This window comes from Tetrao urogallus (assembly GCF_951394365.1).
Source record: "Tetrao urogallus genome assembly, chromosome: 1".
Classification (NCBI taxonomy): domain Eukaryota; kingdom Metazoa; phylum Chordata; class Aves; order Galliformes; family Phasianidae; genus Tetrao; species Tetrao urogallus.
In genome coordinates, this window is record NC_136813.1 from 25813597 (window position 1) to 25820792 (window position 7196).

Below are 7196 nucleotides of genomic sequence, written 5' to 3' on the forward strand. Positions count from 1 at the left end.
CATTAATTAACTTTTTTCTCCCATTTATCCAACCACTATTAATATTGGATCAATGGAAAAGTGCAACTATATTTCATCACAGAATAAATTTTCCCTCAGGATATGTCAGCCCTTGAGTCACAACAATAAAGATAGGCCACAAGAATTTACCTTTGTACTGCAGAAACTGCTCTTGTGCATGTCTTATATTAAGATCAAGACTCCTTCCAATACTTGAAGGGAGAGTATAAACAAAAGGGGGAACGACTGTTTACATGGGTTGATAGTGATAGGACAAGGGGGAATGGTTTTAAACTGAGACAGGGGAGGTTTAGGGTCAATATTAGGAGGAAGTTTTTCACACAGAGGGTGGTGACGCACTGGAACAGGTTGCCCAAGGAGGCTGTGGATGCTCCATCCCTGGAGGCATTCAAGGCCAGGCTGGATGTGGCTCTGGGCAGCCTGGGCTGCTGGTTGGTGACCCTGCACATAGCAGGGGGTTGAAACTGGATGATCATTGTGATCCTTTTCAACCCAGGCCATTCTGTGATTCATGACAGCAAAATAACAAGTATTCTGTACAAAATGTAACTCACCTCAGCACGTGTAGACACTAGAGGTTTATTGCTGCTACATAATTCAAACTGTTTTCAGTAATCTATTGTTATCTCACTGGCTCTATATAACACATTACGTTATCTGCCTGGCTCTATAAAAGACCCATAACTGCTTTCTATGTCTTTCAGATCACTCAGCTGTGTGATCCCACGTGCCAGTCTGTATATTTTTAGCTATTTTCTCCACAATTTTTTAAGTTCACAATTCCTGTAGCATTGTCTATGCAAACAAAAATAGAGATCCTTTTGGAAAGTTTCAGGATCTTACTTCAATGTGCTCTAAAGCAGTCATCACGAGTCTCATAACAATCACATAAAACAGGTTGGAAGAGAAGGACTGCAGCAAAACCAACAGCGTGCTACAGAAACAGAAGTCACAGAGTATCTACAAAGAGAAAATCTAGCTCAAAGCAGCCACTCTCAAAATATGAGAATTGCTCTCTTTTGCATTGCAAAGGAGTGTCAGAAAGTCAGACTCACTGCACTCACCATCACTCAAACTAGCAGGAAAGTTCTTGTTCAGTGGAGTTTACAACCTAATTTTATGAGAGAAAACTGGCACGGCAGCAGGCATGGTGGAACGTAAACATGAAACACAGGGCTATGGCAAAGATGAGGTGCATCTTCAGGAATCACAAAAATAATGAGGTATTTCAACAGTAACACTGTTAGCACTGCTGACCTACGACACAGCCGATGTGTTCTTTGAAAGCTTGTAAAATTGTTTTAGCTTCTTCTCCTGTCTTCTCTACGCCAATTTGCTCTCTGATTTCTCTCATGCACATAATTCACGTGGCTGGAGAGAATAATTTCTGTGGCTTGCTCAGCACAGACCCATTGTAGCAATAGCTGTACCCATCTGACGAGGAATATCATCGCCTGCCCACAGGCCTGACAAGGCTCCAGAATTAGATAGCAGCAGCGATACCCCAAACACCCACATCTGATACACTGTAAATTACCAGAAGACAAACCTCCTGCCTCCACACAGGGGCAGGCTGCTGGCAGAGCCACGGCACAATCACTTAAGGAAAACAGAAGAAATTAAGCAGCTCTGCTTGAAATTTCACTGCACTAAAGAGGGAAGAAAGATGCTTTGTGGGCAACAATCACAGCCGTGCTGAAAGCTTCAACGGGTCCTTTCCATCTCCAGCTTTCCCAGCTATGTATTTTTCAAATGTGTTTTACAAATACCGTTTTTAGACCATCGCATACCGGCAGGTAAAATCCACATAATCCTAATTGCAGCCTCACAAGTGACACGCTGCGGGAAGAAACAAAGCGACAGAAGAAAGAACACATCCTAGGGAAGAAAGAAAGAAGGCTGAGCGGGAGAATTCTCCTGAGACAGCGGCCACACATTTTAATTCACACGTGTCAGGCTGACAGATGGAAGAGCAGCGTGGTTCATGAGATGGGGCACTGGAGGGAGACACAGGAGACCTGACTTCTGCTCCTCTTCCTGCCTCGGTCAGATGCACCATGCTAGCAAACTGCAGCTTTAATCCGCTCTTCTCTTCCCATTCCCCTGTGCTGTATTTATACCAGAAACTGTGCAGGGTGGAAGCTTTTTCTGACGTCTGTGGACGCAGCCCAGCACCTCTGGGCGTTCCATTCACCAGACCATAAGCCCTCTTCCCTTTTACTCTTTCATCTGTGTTATCTGAGTTTGCTTAGGAAAAGGCTCTGGCAGGGTGCACAGGCAACACCCAAGCTCAGATGAGTGTTTGAACCAGCACCAAGACTGACTTCCAGGGACTTCATCCAGGTGCCTGGGAAAGCCTATGCTGGGGCTGAGCCCTGTGTAGCCCTGCAGCCCCTGCAAGGCCCTGGAGCTCTGATCCAGCACAAAGCTGGCTGCCCACCCATCCCTAGCACTGCATTCCCCCTCTCCCTTCACTCTTTTTTCCCCTATGTTTGCTCCTCTCAGACTTTCTCTCCCTCCCCATCTCAGTTTTGTGCACACATGGCACTGACCTCTGCACCCGATTCACGTTTCTCCCTTTCAGCCTTCCCTCAGCCATCTTCTCCCTTGCACTCTTTTCTCCTTCGCTTAAAAATTCCCCATCCTTGCCTCCTGCCCCCTGCTCCACTATTGCTCCCTTTCTAGTACTCACATAAAATCTTACTTTTCAAGACAGACAGCGTATCTTAAATAGTTTCTTCTCTATGCAGATCTTTTTACCTCGAGTTCATTAGCTTGATGAGATGAAAAATGATGGAACAGAGAAGACTATCAGACTTTGAATAATTGGCTTTTTTAATTTATTACTCTGGTGGACCAGCAGGGACTGAGCCTCCATTGTGTGAGACGCAGCAGAGGGACAGCAGCACAAAAAGATGCTTTCTGCTCCAAGAGACGGTGAAAGGGGCCAACTGGAAATAGAAGACTTCCTCTCCAAAAGGAATTGGAAATGGCAGATAAGGAGAGCATAAGCCATAAAAGCCTTGGAGATGAAGAGCAAGAGGTCTGCGTGTAGCACAAATGCCAGGAAAACACTGAGTCCTTCCTCTGCCACAAATACCTTTTAGATGTCCCTGTTCCTTGCTGGGAAGCTGTACTAGACGACCTTTAAGGGTCCCCTCCAATTCAAATGATTCCCTGATTCTACTCTACTCTACTCTGTTCTACCCTAGCCTAGCCTATTCTATGTTATTCTATGTTATTCTATGTTATTCTATGTTATTCTATGTTATTCTATGTTATTCTATTCTATTCTATTCTATTCTATTCTATTCTATTCTATTCTATTCATGTGGTCTTAGTCTCATCACTTAGCTTTCCTCTGGCACAGGCTCTTGCCGGAAGCTGCACTCTGCTGCCTGACAGGTTTTAGGAGAACAAATCCACTGCACGTGGGCACTGCAATATCAGGAACTGTGCAAGAACCAAAGTCACACTATTTTATGTTCGCTTTGGATGGCAGATAGCTTTTACAACAACAACAACAAAACCTACTGGATTTATGACTTCCAGTGCATTTTCCACGAGTACCAAAGGCCAGAGAGCAGACTGGTTGTTGAGCAGGCTGGATGGTGCTATCACTGCTAGTGTGCACAGCTAACAAGCGTGCAGCTTCACCAACATATCCCCCAGCAACTATATCCTCTTCATAGGGCAGACAAAAGACAAATCAGTGCTGTAGTGAAGAAGGGGGCTGTAGTTAACGAGGAATCAATCACCCACCCCACAAACAAGCCCCAGGCTTTGAGATGACATGTGCATCAGACAAAGCCTGTATTCTCCCTAACTATGTGTACTCTGCAGATCCCTGGCAGAGCAGCCCCTGCCCTCACTCCACCCTCCTGCAGTAGGCCTGTTCTCGCCCACCTCATCCCATCATAGCTCAGATGCCTTCTCCCAGTCACCTCGAGGAACCCAGCCAGGAGCTGTCAGGTAAATAAAGTTACCATCTGAAACTCAAAATGAGCAAAACATTACAATATCACAGAAATCACAGAATGGCCAGGGTTGGAAAGGACCTCAAGGATCATGAATCTCCAACCCTCCTGCCACATGCAGGGCCACCAACCTTCATGTTTAATGCTAAACCAGGCTGCCCAGGGCCCCATCCAACCCGGCCTTGAACACCTCCAGGGACGGGGCATCCACAACCTGTCTGGGCAGCCTGTTCCAGCACCTCACCACTCTCATAGTAAAGAACTTCCCCCTGACATCCAACCTAAATCTCCCCTCCCTCAACTTAAAACCATTTCCCCTCGTCCTGCAGTTATCAACCCTTTCAAAGAGTTGATTCCCCTCCTGTTTGTAGGCTCCCTTTAGGTACTGAAAGGTTGTAATGAGGTCAACCTTGCCAGAATGTAAGAGGGAAAACAAAGTCCCAGATGAAAAACAAGTCTCCTTAACTGCTGTCTATTAGTAAAAGTATTGCAGTCCTATTTGCACAGTTGTATTATGCATGAGAGTGGCTGATAGTGAAGTAGCCCAGCGAAACAGATCCTGGAAGTCATAGAATCAGAATTACAGAACCATCTGAGTTGGAAGAGACCCTTAAAGGCCATCTGCTCCAACTCCCTTGCAACAAACAGGGACACCTACAGCTCGATCAGGTGCTCAGAGTTGCTCCAGCCTAAGTCAGCGAGCCCTTCCTGCTTTTCACTTGAGGAAGCTCGCTAGCAGCACAAAAAAGAAGCGTCCATCTGCCACGTTTCTGCAAACGTGAGATACTTCATCTGTCTGTAGGGAAAGAGATTAATTATCTTCGCTATTGTGCCGTGGCATTAGGCAGCCATTGAAGTGTCACCACCTGCTGGGAATTTCAAAACTTCTCACCAAATCCTCCTCCCCGTCACAAATGCGGGAGCACCTCAGGTGCACATCACCTCGCTGACATCCCACTGCTGCTGGCCATACACGCGGCACGGCCCTGGCCGGGAGCTGCGCTCTGAGACTGGAGCTGGGCTCGGGGAAACGCACATACGGCTGTGTGCCGCAGCAGGGGGCCGGGGCTGCCAGCCTCAAAGGCATCGCTCTTTCTTATTTACACATCAGACAATTTGACGTCGTTATCAGATAATGGCTGTATTGAAATTAGGCATCTAAATTCACCGGGCTGAAAATGACACAGCTTTTGCGAGGTTAAAAAATAATAATAATAATAATTAGCTGGTAAAGCATAAAGCTATCAGTATTTGGGGCTGATGCTCAGAAATGCTGGGATTTGTCAGCTCTTATTGGTATTGGCTCAGCAATATGAGAGCTGCCAGCACTCCCCATCCTACAGCAGAGTGAATAGATGGATGAGGTTTGCTGTGGAAAACGTACAGTGACAATAAGTTTATTAAGCATAAGGAGGGTCAGGAAAACACCCAAGCAATAATGAATCACCTCCGTGCAGAATTAAATGCATCGGATCGACCCTCGTGGCGTAAGGTGGACGCAGCCATCCGCTCCTCCGCACTCCTCCAGATTTTGCTGGCATTCTCTGTATCGCCCATCGTTTCTGGGATCCCCCACTTACGGAAGTTTATCGTAAGGATCGTGACACGCATCACACAGCTGAAACAATTAGGAATCAGCTCCGAAATGCCACCAACCGCCGATACGAGCAGGAGAAAGCCTCCCCGGCGCCTGCACCGCGCACTGTGCCCGGCGCACGACGGCCAGCAGCAGCAACGCCGCGCACGGCAGGACGCAGCGCGGTCTCTCCCGTCCGCGCTTCGGGGCAGCGGGCTGCAGCCCGGAGCCCGAAGTTACTCCGCGCCTCCTCACACGCAGCGCGGTCCTGCGCCCCCAGCACAGCGCGCCCCGCTCCGCCTCCCCCCGGCCCCGCGTTCACTCCCTACCGCGACCGCGGGACCCCCGAGCTCCGGAGAGCCGCCTGCCGCGGGGCCGCGGCGCTCGCTCACCTCAGGCAGCGGCCGGGGTAAATGGCGGGGCGGCTGTCAGCGGGCGCCGCGCGAGGGGAACCCGCGCCCCTGGCGGCGAGGCGAAGCGAAGAGACGCGAGGCGAGGCGAAGCGCCGCGCCGCCCGCCCCGCTCCCGCCGGGGGCGCACCGCCCTCGCCCGCCCGCCGCCAGGGTGTGGCGGCGCCCCCGCCCCGCGCCCACGGCCGACTCGGCCGAGCGCTTCGGTGACACGGCCCGGCCGCTGGGACGGAGGCACCTGAGGCCCCGTGACAGCTCCACTGGGGCCGCGGCGGCGGAGGCTTCGGTGATCTCAGCCCTCCGCTCTCCAGTGCCCGTCCGCTGCCCAACTTGGCGTGTGCATGGGTGTTCCTGTCATGAGTGAATTCGGGGACTGCTGCGGCAGGACATGCTGATAAGGAATGGAAATGTCTTCTAGAGGGGCTTCTTAAAAGAGAAATCCATGTATTTTTACACAAGAGCGACTGATTTATCTCAAACCACTGTTACCTGTATTTCCCAGACGTGCAGTCTGTGCTTTAAATATGCACCCTCTCTCCCACAAAATGATGCCTGTCCCTGGAGGTGTTCAAGGCCAGGTTGGATGGGGCTCTGAGCAGCCTGGTCTGGTATTAAATGGGGAGGTTGGTGGCCCTGCATGTGGCAGGGGGTTGGAGCTTCACGATCCTTGAGGTCCCTTCCAACCCTGGCCATTCTGTGATTCTGTGAAAACAACAGAAGGATCTGAAGAGGCCTTTGTGCTAACTGCTGCCACGCAGAGAATCTCCCTGCTTTCCATAGGCATGGCCTACAGAAGACCAAGAGGAAGCAATTCTCAGTTATTTTTTTTTTAAGTCCAAAATTCAAAGCACTGTTCCTAGTTACCATCTGTGTGACCATGAAAATAAGCCTTCCATGCAGCACAGACCAAGGCCAAGGAGCAGGCTGCAGCCCCATGCCACTGCCATTCCCACTGTGGCCCTGTTTGAATCCACACGTGCCGGGTTACTCTCCCATACACCGGCTATGGTGCATGGTGTGAAAGCTCCAAAGGCAGAGTGCCACCTGGAGTGCTGCTGGGAAGGTTCAGGGAAGTAAGGTAGATGCCTGCTGAGGAGCTTGTAACACAACATACAGAGAAGAAGTATGCATGTGCGTGTGTCTAAGAATGATCACAGCTTGTCACCATTAGGACACCATGGAAGATGTGGCTGTGCAATCTGTGCTGTGTCA